Here is a 14,557-nt window from a genome sequence, read left to right as displayed (position 1 = left end):
GGCGGGGGCGGGCGCGCGCACGGGCGGGCTGCCCCGCTGGCCGGGAGAGGGGGCGGGGAGGCGGCGCGGAAAAGTAAAGTGACAGCTGAGTCCCGCTCGCGCGGGCGGGCACGGGCCGGGAGCGTCCGACCGGGAAGGAACTGCAGGGACCCGGAGAGGTGGGGGAAACCGAGGCGGACCGGGAGGCTGGAAGGGAGGGGACGCGGGGACCTTGACGGGCGCGCGCATTAAAGAAACCCGCTGGTAGGGGCTGGGGACCAGCCGCGGGGGTGGGCTCCTCGTGCTGCAGCCCTGGACTTCACGCTCGTCTCAGAGATTTTTGCAAAGTAGCCGCAGGGGCTGACGCTGTGACTCAGGAACCTGAACTCTGCTTGTGATGCCCGCATGCACCCAAGGTAGGAAAACTTGACTTTGGCCTTGGAAAGTTCGCCGGAGCCGAGCCCGACTCCTCACCCGACGCTGCCACCCTGAGGCCCATTTGCCTGAGACTCGCCCTGATCCAGAATGTTCCCCGGCCATTAGTCAGGCGCCAGAGAACATTTAGGCCTGGGGTATTTGGAGGAGCAGAGGGCAGCACTATCAGAGCAAGCAGAAGCTGCCTCAATACCCAAAGAACTGAAGTGTGTGGCGACAGTAGCAGTGTTGCGCGTGGGCTGAGAAAGCATTAGGTTCTCCTATAATATTTGCCATAAATAACTTTTAAAAACTGCATGCTTTACAAAGTTGGCTGCCATAAAATGTGCCCCATGCTCACTCCCTGCCCCTCTTACTAGCCGAATGCTATTACTTCTAAATTTCTCCTGTGTATAGACTTCTGAGCTGTGTATGTGGGAAATTCATCCTGTCCAGGGCTGAAGAGAGACCCACACTCAAATATCCCAAAGAAAGCGGCAAGCCTAGTACAATCTAGGTCACTTGAACATAACCTGATCAAACGGTATTAGAGGAAAACTGGATACTGTATCACATGAGGTGAGCAAAGCAGCTCAAATAGGCTGAAGAAATCAGTGCAAAAAGACCACAGAAGCCAGGCATGACACTCACCTGTAATCCCAGCTACTCCTGAGGCTAATGCACAAGGGTCATAAATTTGAGGCCAGCCTGGGCAATTTATGAAGACTCTGTCTCAAAATTTTAAAAGCAGTAGGGGCAGGTGGCTGGGTTAGATGTGTACTTCAGCTCTACCTTGGTTCAGTGCTCACGACTACAGTAATAATAGTGAGAATGATAAAGACTGGAACAACTTAAGAGGTATGTGTAGGGTCTAGAACTGATATCTTCAAATGTTGCTCAGAGATTGACTATTACTTTATAACATTGCCAGAAAAGTGCCAAAAGCAAGTATTGGCATCTCGCCTCTAGATCAACACTGAACAAGAATGAGAGGCTTACTGTGTATCACTTCTGTATACTACTTAGGGTTACTCAAGATAGGAGTCTTTAAACGCTATGTGTGGAGGGATTAGAAATTAGCATATTCTGGGTTTATTAGTAACACTTACTTCAATTTCTCATATGGTACAGTGTCTTAGTAGGCATGGTGCAACAAATTAGTAGGAACAATGGCATAAAATGCATCATATTTGTTTTTACTATTTTATTTTTTATTTTTTTATTTTTTTTAATTTTTTTTATTTATTTGAGAGAGAGAGAGAGAGAGAGTGTGGTGTGTGTGTGTGGCCAGCTCAGCCCACCAGGGGGCGGGGCTGGCTGGCATGTGGTGCTGGGGGATTGAACCGCGGTCCCTGATGCTTTTGCCAAGCTTGTTCTAAGTAGGTGCTTTAGACCACTGAGCCATCTCTCCAGCCCCAGCCATCTCTCCAGCCCCTCTTTTTACTATTTTAAATATAACCAGTAGAGCATTTCATAGACTACCTTAATTAATTACATTATTTATCTTACCTAATGAATTATTTGTATATTATTGTTTTCATTTTACTGATTGTGTTTTAAGAACACAGAAATATCAAAGTCCTCCATGTGTTTTGCAACTTGCCACTGGAGATTAAATCCATGGTTTATTGCATATTGAGTATACGCATGTGCTCTGCCACTGAACTCTAGTCCCAGGCTCCCGTTCCCTATGCTTTTCTCCAAATAAACTGCTCTTGAATATATTTTTCTGTATATATCCTGTTGGTTTTGGTTTACAATGAATGTTTTATAACAAAGTGCTCTTGGTTACAGAAAATGTCAAAGCTGTTTTTCAGCCCTTGTTCATTGGCAGCTGAGAGGCAGGATGCCGCAGTGTCAACGCCCATCTTGTGGGAAGAACTGGAAGAGGTTTCACTGCTTGATTGCTGAAGCTGGTTCCACAGTAAGTACTTCGTTTATCTGGTGATGTTTTAACTGCTATGTACTATTTATAAAGTTCAAAGAAAGAACAGTAAAAATAAGGATTGCGCTTTTTGTTTATTCAAGGTGTATTTGTTGAATACTAGACATCCAATACTAGCTGGGTATGTTGGTGCATACTTGTAGTCCCAGTACATGGGAGGCTGAAGCCAGCCTCGACTACATAGTAAGTTCGAGCCTACACTATACAGCAAGACTTTTGTCTAAAACAGAGTGTTGAGTCTTGGTAGTAAGGCTAGACTTCGAATAAGTGAGAAAAATCCCTGTTCTCATAGAGCTGTCCTCTTCCTGACCCTTCCCTGTTTTACATTCTACATCCCATTTGTCAGCAAATTCTGTCGACTCTGCCTGCAGCAGTATATCCTAAAAGTGTCACTCCTTCCTATCCCATGTCCCTACTGCTAATGTCCTGGTCCAGCCCACCATTGTTTCTCAGTCCTAGTCTCCTACTGGATCTTCCTACTTCCTACTGTCCATCTACTACCCTCATCAGTCTGAGTTGTTTTTGAAAAAATATAAGTTAGGTTATGTCTCTCCTGTTCTCTGAAAGGCCAGTGGCTTTGCACCCTACCCTTTGAACCAGCACAGTAGCAGCCGGTTCTTCCAATGGCTTCATACCCTCAGTGATCTCCCTGCCTCTCCTAACTAGAGCCCTGGGACATCAGGTTGGAGTTTCGTCAGATCCTCATCTCTGTCCAGCCGCACTGACCTTGCTGTTGTAAAACACACCAAGCATTCCTCAGCCTCAGGATTCTTGTACTTTTGTGTTTCCTATCTAAACATTCTTCTGTCTTACTCCACCCCCAGAACTTCCTCTCTCCCTCCTAGCTTCATTTGTCCTGGGACCATCACCTGACATAGCTTTTGCATATTTACTTATTCCCTCCTCACTCTCCCTTTTTTCTCCATCCCCTACCCCACACCATCCTCTATGCATATACATGTACGCGCTTTAAGAGGAAGGGTATTGTTGGCTGGGGTTTACTGCCGTAGATATTCAGTAAATACTGGCTGGGAGGGAAATCGACTTCTTTAATTTGATAACATAATAGACATTGCTCTAATTTCTTCAATAAAGATAAGTGGCAATTTCTGCGTTCTTCATTTGTAGTAGGCAATATTCTAAGCATTGCACACACATTAGGCCACAACTATCGCATGGGTTGGTTTCATTTCATCACCCTCACAGAACAAATCAGAACACTGAGGTGCGGAGGGAGTGTTATCTCTCCACACTGACACAGCCAGTTAGCAGCAAAGCTGAGATTTGGAATCAGCAGAGTGTGGCTGTAGGCTCTGCACCTCGGGACACTGCCATGATGCCAGTCTACAAACATAGATTTTTATTTGATTTTCTCATTTCTGTCCCCTAAGACTCAAATTTGGTCTCTAAGACAAACAGCTCGCCTTCTTCGTATTTCCTGCTCGGACCCAACAATGTGTCATCGTGAGCTCACTCTCACCTTTGCTACATTTATTCCTGGGCTTTAATGGAAGCTGCATTTCCCCCCTTAGAATTGGCAAATGGCAGTGTTTGCTGTAGAGCTCTTCTTATAACTTTGTTATTGCCAACTTCATGAGAAGACAGTCACAATTAGTTTTCCAGCTTGACCGGATGGGTGAAAGAAAAGATCTCTCTAAGGGGGAATGGACTAGGTTCCAGCAGAAAGCAGCTCCCATCCTGATAGGTACCAGTGATCGGGGCCTATCAAACATGTAGGTTATACTCTACCAGAAATATCATTTTAGCTCAGATAAGAAAATAGAAGCAAAGAAAATGACTTTTACTTAATGCCTGACTTGAGGGAAGTGATGATCACCCTGTGGTACCAAGAATGTTTTGGATATGAAAGAAAGCCAATGCTAATAAGTGAAAATTGAAGCTCCGTTAGTGCTAAGACCCTGAGGACCCCATTACTTAGTACTATATTGTCATAAAAGTACCCACACAAAGGTGTTGCCTAAAAATGTTGCATAAATGAATGAATTTCTAACAGGGAATGGGAAAGTATCAAAGAATAATTCTCTTGACTTCCCTATTTCGCCTAGCACTGCCGCTTGGGCCACTATGTATGATCATATATGTTGTGAACTGCAAAATATCAGGGGATGTTACACATATAAATTAAGATGCAAACATATAAATGTGGCTGCTTCTCTGAGTCCTAGCCCCTGCCAAATATGTTCATCAGTCTGTCTCAGTGATTGCTACCTTTTGGTAGTCATACGCTTGTAGATTTCCCTACCATATTATGTAAAGGTGGGTATAATGCTGAGTAGTCATAGCATGTCACTTTCAGCATTAGCTATTAAAAGGTATCCATGATGGGCATTTGCAGTTCCAGCTACTGAGAAAGTAGAGGTAGGAAAGATCACTTGAACCCAGGAGTTCTAGGCTAGCCTGGGCAATACTGCAAGATTCCATCACAAAAAAAAGAGAGAGAGAAGGAGAGACAGAGAGGGAAAGGGATAAGGAGAAGAAAGGAAAGAAAAAAAGTGAGAGGGAGGGAGGGAGGGAGAGAGAGAGGGTAGGTCAAAAGATACTCAGGCTTCCACCTTGGTTACCTGCATGTTCTCTCATCACTCTGGTGACAAAAGCTAACTGCTGTATTGTGAGCAGCTTGATGAAGAGGAACATGCAGCTAGAATCAGAAGGCTCCTGCTAATGTCCACATTAACAAGCTTGGAAGCAGATCTTTCAGTCTTAGTCAAACCTTCAGGGGATGAATCTCCAGTCAACATCTTGCCTACCACTTCATGAAAACTCTAAAGCTGGGAACACCCAGCTAAACCACTCTTGAAACTTGAGATAACAAAGGTTTGTTATTTTCAACTGCTAAGGATTGAGAATAATTGTCATGTAGCAGTTCTGCTTTCTCTGAAGATGCCATCTCCTCTCCCTGCAGGCCTCTCCTTATCAAGGGTGCTACAACTGGGGAAGCTCCTGTAGAGCAGGTAGGCCCACTTGCTCTGGAAATGAGATACTCCCTCTAACTTCCCGAAACACATCCACGGGATAAGATATAGGTTAAAGGTTCTCAAGAGAGCATCAATCAGAAACAAACAACAAAAAAATATTTTGGAGGGCCCATGAGAGTAAGAGAGGAAACATCTGCTCTGAAAAGCACTACCAGAACAAAAAACAAATAATAAGGACACAAGTGAGTCAGCAATTTGTTGAGTAATTGGTTATGGATGAGGTTTTCTTTGTTGTATTTAATGTAATGTTATTAGTATGATGCATAAAAATTACTTTTTAGAAGGTTGTGGTAAGGAAACCAAGAAATGGAAAAGCCTGTGCTGGTTTGAACCTTTCTATGAGCATTGCGGTGGTGCTTTGGGACAGGGTCTCTGGATCCATGGTCCTGGCCTACTCCGATCCTGCCTGGCTCTGTGATCCTGAGTTGGTCGCATAACTTGTTACTATCACAGATCCCTCCCCTACAAATGGGACTTATTTCAATAACTAATTTTTTATATCATAAGAGGAAGATGAGGGCTGCAGAGATCACTCAGCAGTCTCAGCATCTGCCTAGGCAAGTGCAAGGACTAGGGTTCGATCCCTGGTACCATGTGCCGTGCCTGCCCCTAAACTTGGTGTGCTGTTGCACGCTTGTAATCCCAGTACTGGGGAGGCTGAAAACAGAAGGATGATTGTAAGTCCGAGCTGCATTGTGAAACCCTGTACCAACAACATAAAATTTTAAAAAAAGGAAGAGGAAATGAGTTGACCTATGTAAGCAACTTAGATAGAACTTGATGCAAAATGAGTACTGTAGAAGTGTGAGCTACTGGTCTTCCCTCCTAAGCAACCCTTTTTTTTTTTTTTTTTTTTGCAGAACCAGGGATTGAACTCAGGCCCTTACACTTGACGGGGAAGCGCTTATTCCACTGAGCTATCTCCCTGGCCCTTCCCTCCTAAGTAAGAGATAATTTAACCCTCAGGTTGGGATGTAATTAGCGCATTTGCAAGTGTGTCGGCCCTTTCTGCAGGTTCCCTGAGGGAAAATTGCGGAATCCCTTTATATGTGGCCAAATGAAAAGAGGTGAACCTCACTTTTTTATTTCCCTCTATATTTACCTTAGTAATATTTTCTATACTTGAGTCCAAAATTTTTTGATAAGTTTTACTGAAACCATATAATTCACAGACCATACACTTCACTCACTTGAAGTATAAAATTTGGCAATTTTTAGTATATTTATATAGTCAATGACTTCTGTGAATAGAAGAGTGAAGTTTCTTCTGCTTGCTTTTACTTTCTGTCTGTATTGCTATATTTTTCTGTTGACCAGAACTTACCAGGAGGATGCTGTAGATAAGCTATTTGTTGGTGCTGTCTGGAATTCATATGCAAATCATGATCATTTGAAGAAGTAGCACCATGAAAAAGAGATCAAGCATCAAGACTCCTAGGTGGTAGTTCTTTTTTCTTTTCTTTTCTTTTCTTTTATTGAGAAACAAATATCAATGAGACACTTTCCAAGCTGATTAATAGGACATTTTCAATAATTAATACATTGCACATTGTTATCTCCTCAGCAGCCATCCATAGCACAAGAAACATCCAGGACATCCCTTCCAAACACTACTACTACAAATCCTTCCTCTCACTGGACCAAGTGAAAGCAGCTGTACATCTCTCCTAACTATTCTGTATATACAGATACAAAACGGTCCTTCCTCTGTATCCCCCCTATCCAGTTCAGTCCTGTCAGAGATGGGTATTCTATTGGCATCTAAATATTATAGGTGCTTGAATTCAGCAAAACAATCCAACACAGTCCATTAGTTCACAACAGTAGGGGGTTGTCTGCAGAAGTTGTTGACTAGAACCTATTACAGCTCAGCATATTAATATGGCTTTACTTTATATACCTCGTTTTTATACTTTTCTGCTGGATGGTTAAGACCAAGATAAAGCAAGACCTATATAACAAGAAATGTAACTTTTGTATCTGATAAAGTCAGTCAAGTCCCCTCAGTATTTATCCTGTAACCCTGTACTGCATTTTGTAGATCCTTTGTCAGTGTCAGCCATGTGGATGAGTCATGGCCAATGCTTGACCAATTTGCTTTCTGGAAATTTTCCCAGATAAAACTGAAAACTTCATATCATAGTGATATATGTGTACCTATGTTTATAGCAGCATAATTTGTGATAGCCAAATATTGGAAACAACCAAGATATCCGTCACATGAGGAATGGTTGAAAAAGATGTAGTTTTTTTATACAATGGAGTACTACTCAGCTATAAAGAATGATAAACTTGAAGCATTTATATTTAAGTGGATGCCACTTGAAGATATACTCATAAGTGAAATAAACCAGACCCACATGTATAAATATTGTCTTCCTAGTAGAAGAAATTAACTTTTTTTTTTTTGGCAGAACTGGGGATTGAACTCAGGCCCTTGCACTTGCCAGGCAAGCACTTATTCTACTGAGCTATCTCCCCAGCTCCAATAGTTCATCTTAATAACCTTGCCTGTTTGGGCTGTGTGTCTTCTAGTAGCCAGCACCCCCAGCCTTATATTGGTTGGTTGCACAGGGCAGCAAGCACCAAGACAAAATAAATGCAAGAGATTTATCTACATATATGTTTGGAAGATAAACAGGAAAGGAAACAAGAATAGGCAGGAAATCCTTCAGGCTGTAATGCTAGGTGGACAGCTGTAATAGGAAAGGAATGGTTAAGAAGAGCCTCACACTGAGGAGCAATTCTGAGGAAATCTCCTTCAGCCTAACAGAAAGATTGCCACACCTGGCAGCAGTTGCTGGATCCTAATCCTCCTGTTTTGCTTGGTTATTTTTTGGATCTACCTGGAAAGAATGTATCATTGGCTCAAACGGTAATATAGGTCTCAAAGACAGGGGCTGGCAGCTGGCAGCTTACTGCATGCCTTACAGTATGTAGGAGAGTCTTTAAAGAGGGATCCCAGCCATGCCTAGCTTATGAGCTTTGAGCTTTTGATCATACCAGATGTGCTTCTCCTACTTCTTTTATTTGTGTAATAGTTGAAGTGGTATTTGACTGGCCCCAGAATGTTGAGACAAATGCCTCGGATCTTCTTCAAGGGCTCAAAGTTAGAGTGACTACAATGTTAGTTTTCTTACTAGTTTCTATAACTTTTCTCTTTATTTTATATTTATTTTTATTTTTATTTTGTTGTGTTACTGGGATTGAACTCAGGACCCTGCACCTGCCAGGCAAATGCTTATTCTACTGAGCTATCTTCCCAGCCCCTCTCTATTTTAAGGAGAAAAAATTAGAAATAAGATAATAGGATAGTAATGGTTAATACAAACTGTATTGTTATCTTTAAGTTAGTTACTCAGAGTACTAGATACAGTCATTTAATTGGCCAAATCATATTAATACAAAACTTTCTTTTAGTATGACTGACTTAACTATTGTGTGTGTGTGTGTGTGTGTGTGTGTGTGTGTGTGTGTGTAGTTCTTTTGTTTTTCCTTCCTTCTTCTTCTTTTTTTTTTTGGCGGAACCAGGGATTGAACTCAGGCCCTTGCCCTTGTCAGGAAAGCACTTATTCTGCTGAGCCATCTCCCTGGCCCCTCTTTTCTCCACCCCAGTTTCTCCTTTCTTTTGAATGGTTTCTTCCCATTTTGCAGCATCTATTCTACATTTTGGATCCTATTTACTCTTTCAGCTGCTCACACTGTAGACAAAATATGATGTTTGCACATGTATGTCTAGTTTATTTCACTTATAAGTATTGTCTACATTTACCTATAAAAGTCTTCAGTTTATTCTTTATGACTGAGTAGTCCTTCGCTGTATAAAAACACCACATTTTTTTTAATCCCTCAGTTGATGGGAATTTGGGTTGTTTTCAAGTTCTATCTATTACAAAGTGTGCTGCTATAAACATGGGTACACATATATTGCTGTAATATGATGTTTTTAATTCTTCTAGAAGATACCCAGAAGGGGAATAGTTGGGTCAAATGGGACCACCGATCCTAGGTTTTTGAAGAATATTCACACTGATTTCTACAGTGGTTACAGCAGTCTACACTCCTACCAATAGTGGAGAAGGATTTCTTTATCACCATATGCCCTCCAGCTTTGTTACTAGTTGATTTCTTGATAGTAGCCATTCTTTATGTGGTGAGATGGAATATCAATGTTGTTTTAATTTACATCTCTCTAATGACCAGTGATGTTGAGCATTTTTTCATATATTTATTTTCTGTTTGTGTTTCTTTGTCTGAGAAGTGTGTATTTATACTAGATGCCCATTTTTGGATTGAGTCTCTAAATTTGGGAGGTCTGTTATTTTTTAGTTCTTTATATGTTCTTCATAGTAACCCTTTGTCTGAGAAACAGCTGGCCAATATTTTTTCCCAAATTGTAGGTTGTCTCTTCACTCTGTTGGTGTTTTTGCTTGCTGTGCAAAAGCTTTTTAATATGATGAGATCCTAGTTGTTGATTCTTTGTATTAGTCCTATGCAATCTGGGATTTTCTCAAGAAATTTTTGCCTACATCTATGTCTTAAAGAGTTCTGCCTATTCTCTCTTCCTGCAGAGTTAGTGTTTCTGTTTTACTATTTAGATCTTTGATCCATTTCAAATTTAGTTTAGTGCAGGCTGGTGAGATAGGTTAGCGGACTAAGCACCTGCTTAGGCAAGTGCAGAGACCGAAGTTTGATCCCCAGCACCACATGCCATGCTAACCCTGCCTCTAGGCATGCTGAACTGGCCACGGACACTAGGCATGGTGGTGCACGCCTGGAATCCCAGCACTGGGGAGGCTGAAAACAGGAGGATCACTACAAGTTCAAGATACATAGTGAGACCCTGTACCAAATACATAAAAAAAATATCTTAGTGCATAGTGAAAGACATGGGTCCAATTTTAATTCTTCAACATGCACAGAGCCAAATTTTTCAGTACCATTTATTAAAGAGGCTATCTGACTTCCAGCAAAAATGTTTAGCATCTTTATCAAGACTAGGTGGCTGAGTATATCTAGAGGTGTTTCTGCATCTTCTAATTAGTTCCACTGATTTTCTGGTCTTTCCCCCTGCCTGTCAGTGTCAGGGGTTGGGATCCTTCCTGCCTTACCTTTATTGATCAGAATTGCTTTTGCTATTCTAGGTCTTTTCTGATTCCAAATGAATTTTGAGATTGTTTTCTCGGATTCTGTGAGATACACTATGCAGTTTTGATTGGAATTGCATTAAATCTTTATAACAGTTTTGGATATATGGCCATTTTCTCTGTATTGGTTCTTCCTGCCCAAGAGGAAGGGATATCTTTGCATTTTCTGATATCCTCATCAATCTCCTTGATAAGAGTACTGAAGTTTTCAGAGTAGAAATCTTTTATATCCTTTATTAGGTTGATCTTTTCTCATTTTCAAAAAGTACTAAATAGAGGTATACAGAAGAATACATAAGAATTCAAATAATTTGGGTGCTGGAGAGATCACTCAGTAGAATAAGCGCTTGCCTGGCAAGCGCAAGGGCCTGAGTTCAGTCCCCGGTTCCACCAAAAAAAAAAAAGAATTCACATAATTAGGCAGGGTGGCACATGCTTCTGTAATTGCAGCACTGAGGAGGCTGAGGCAGAAGGATACCAAGTTCAAGTCCCCTTGGGCAATTTTGTGAGACCCTCTCTCAAAATGAAATGAGGTGAAATAAAATGATAAAATGGGGCTGAGGATATAGCTCAGTGATAGGGTGTTCTGGGAATTAATCCTTTGTACTAGAAAAAAAAAAACCAGTAGTTAGTTCCTTTGCCTCTCCCTAGCTCTGTTCCAAAACCACCTCTCTAAAGAGTTGCACACTGCCAAGGAAGGTTCAAGTGGAAGAGCTTTCTTGCCCAACTTTTTTTGTTGTTTTTTGTGGAACCGGGGATTGAACTCAGGCCCTTGCGCTTGCCAGGGAAGCGCTTATTCCACTGAGCCATCTCCCTATCAACTTTTTGTTTTTGAAAGCCAAGGCTGATGCTTTCTCTCACCCATCTTCAGCATAACTTTGCCAAGAAAATTAGCTATAAGCTGTTTTTAACTGACAAAGGAATATGAGTTGACCCACATGGTATTTGTGTAAATATCTTCATACAGTGTACATATAATTCACTCTTAGTTTGACTTTCACAATTTATAATTAGCATTGACTGAGTAATAGAATTGTGTAGCAATATTGGGCGTATGGCCATTTTCACAAAGTTGGTTCTTCCTATCAGAGGGGCAGCTTTTGGATTTGGCACAAAGGCACAGAGCAATTTGGGCTTATCAGTGGAGAGTGATGCAGGCCATTAGCTGGTAAGAGAGAGCATGTTACTTTTAGAAATTGTCACACTTCCGGGAGCTAGAGCTGGAAAGAAGGAAATGGGCTGTTGTGAGTACATATGGAAGTTCACTGGTGACTCCCAGGGAAGATGCAAAGGGCATATGGAAATGACCTTTAAGGATGTCTGATCCAACCTCCAACTGCTTTAGAATTCTTTCCAGAAAATTTGCATGAAGCTCTCCAGTGACTGAGTTACTGATCTCCCCTAATCCCTGATGGTATCTCTGGACAACTATGCCTTTCTCTACTACTAAATTGTTTCACAGACTTTTTCACACTCTACTTTTAGGGCTACAGAATGATACCTGTCTTTCTGTAGAGAAGCTCTTCGATGATTTAGAAATGGTTAACACACCTGAAGAATTGGTTCCCCTTACAGTGAACACCTTCCTTTATTTCATTTGTTCCTCAGGTGGCAGAAGTTTGTATTCACTCAACACTCTCTTCCAAACACCCTCTAACTTCTCTGGAAATATGGTGTCTAGAAGTGAACACGGTATTCCAAGAGGAGTTGGTTCAGCTAAGATCAGAATGAAGGAAGCTATTTGTTATCTGCACTCCCTATTCCAAGAATTTCCCATTCCCAACTGCTCCAGGTAATATAAATTCCCATTCTGTGTGGGGATATCACTTTTCAACCACATGTTACATTAGAGCCAAAGGAAATTTTTTTAAAAAATTTAAATTCAGGAGGCCCACAGGACAGGAAATAGTCTTGGCATATCAATTCATTGCATTCTGAGTCTTTACCTCTCAAATTAGCATGCACCCTTCTCTCCTAAGGCCTGTAGAAAATAAGGCTGTCAGCTTTAAAGAATAGTCATAAATTTTACCCCTTTCAGAAACTCCTGGTTGGTTTTTCTAGAAATGTTTATGGGGAAAACAAAGGTATTGATGACAAGTTAGAATTATGTACTTTTATCCCAAGAATGTTGAGACTTTTCTCCCACTGAAGAATTTAGTTGTTTTGTTGTTATTATTTCTGAAATTACATTTACTCTTTGGTAATAAAAACAATAAATGATTTATTGAAACTGCCTACCTGGGTTTCATCTACAGAATATACATAGGAGCAGATTATTAATATATTCTTTCTTTTGCTATACTGGGAATTGAACCTAGGCCCTTGTACATGTTAGGCAAGTGCTCAACTGCTGTGCTATAACCCCTGGCCTAGTTTTCCTTTCAATAAAAATTTATTACTAAAAAAGGAATTTATTACAGCAAGAAAACATTGTTGTATAAATATGTTTACATTTATATCTAGAACATTTGTTGGCATAGACATGAATAATAATGAATCCAAGCATGGTTGACTCCACAGTACAACTTCATTACATTGACATGACTAAGAATTTGTTTACTGAACGTTACCTATCACAAATTCAACATTCTTTACATGTCCTGGATTTTGATATTTTTATTTCTAATAGCTGAGATATACAAAAATATAACCAGGGAGATGCCTCAGTGGAATAAGCACTTGCCTGGCAAGCACAAGTACCTGAGTTCAATCCCTGGTTCCACATACACACACACACACACACACACACACACACACACACACAAAAGCCCTTGTTTGTGTCATCTTTTTAAATACCAGATCATTTCACACTTTTTTGCCTTTAGATGCAGATCTAGGGGTACTGCTGCATAACAAACCATGCTACTATGTGATGGATTAAATAACAGCAATCACTTATTTTTCTCATGAATTTGAAATTTGGTCAGGGTTTGGTGGAAAAAAGCTTATCTCTGCTGTACACAGTGTCACCTGATGCAGTTGGACCCAAGGCTGAAAGATCTGCTGATGAGGTGGCTGGCAAGTTGGTGCTGGCTGTCAGCTGGATTTCAACATAAGTCCTACATGGGGACCTCAGTGCCTCCCCATCAGAGCTTCTTGTGGGCTTCTTGGCTTCCTCACAGCATGGCGATTGGTTTCCAAAGGCAAGTATCCAAAAAAGACTAGATGAAGGATAGACGGTGTTTTCCAACTTAGCCTCCTAAATCACATAGTGTCCTTGCACACTGTATTCATGAAAGCAATCCTACAACTTCACTCAGATTCAAAGAGAAGGGAAGGAACTAGACTTCACCTCTTGGTAGAGGAGTGGAAAATTTTTAGAAGGTGTTATGCAATGAGAGATAACATTGCAGCCGTCTTCGGAAAATAAAATCTGTGACAGGTATATTATTCTCTTCGCCTTGAATTGTCTTTCCTCTTTGTTGTCTGAAAAACCCAGTTCATTCCTCAATGATCTGTTCAGATATTACTTTCATTATGAAACATTTTCCTAGAAAAGTATTAATCACTGCTCTTCTGTGTCAACTAAGTGTGTTACAAATACTTCTGTTAGTCATGTACCTCGGTAGTGTCCCAAATTTTCTGATCAAGAAGATTATGGGGCCAAAGAGGAAAGTGATCGATGACATAGAGTGGGCCTAAGGAGAGTCACATGGGGAGAAGACACTCTCTCAGGCTTTCACAGAGAGCACATTGGCCAAGCAATGGTCGTGACTCATCCACATGGCTGCACTGATAAAGGTTCTACAATCTGAGGTACAGGATCTCAGGACAAATCCTGAGGGCATTTCATTGACCTTCTCAGACCAAAAAGCTACAACTCTTGTTGCACAGGTCCTGCTTTACCTTGGTCTTAACCATCCAGTAGAAAAGTATGAAGACGAAATATAAGAAATAAAGCTATGCTGTTAATTTAAGCTGTGGGGGATTCAGGTCAATAATTTCTGACATTGCCAGTTAAACAGAAGACCCAATGCTATTATGGGCTACTGGACTCTTTTAGAATATTTTGCTGAGTTTACACAGCTATAATATTCAGTAACGGAACTTAGGAAAAATGGGGTACACCGATGAAT

General features: G+C 41.1%; 1 long non-coding RNA gene across 3 annotated transcripts; it reads left to right on the top strand.

Moving 5' to 3' along the window:
- Positions 1-166: 166 nt before the first annotated feature.
- On the top strand, positions 167-14,007 carry LOC111817496. Of its 3 annotated transcripts, none has more exons than XR_002821676.1 (5): positions 167-395; positions 2,188-2,317; positions 6,652-6,772; positions 12,090-12,273; positions 13,446-14,007. It is a non-coding gene; the product is annotated as an uncharacterized LOC111817496 (long non-coding RNA). The 3 variants fall into 3 exon arrangements; XR_002821677.1 differs by having other exon boundaries at positions 13,409-14,007; XR_002821678.1 differs by lacking the exon at positions 6,652-6,772.
- The last annotated feature ends 550 nt before the right edge of the window (positions 14,008-14,557 follow it).

This window comes from Octodon degus, unplaced genomic scaffold, assembly GCF_000260255.1.
Source record: "Octodon degus isolate 3935 unplaced genomic scaffold, OctDeg1.0 scaffold00059, whole genome shotgun sequence".
NCBI classification, from domain to species: domain Eukaryota; kingdom Metazoa; phylum Chordata; class Mammalia; order Rodentia; family Octodontidae; genus Octodon; species Octodon degus.
The sequence above is the reverse complement of the archived record's forward strand: the minus strand, read 5'-3'. Positions and strand labels throughout refer to the sequence as shown.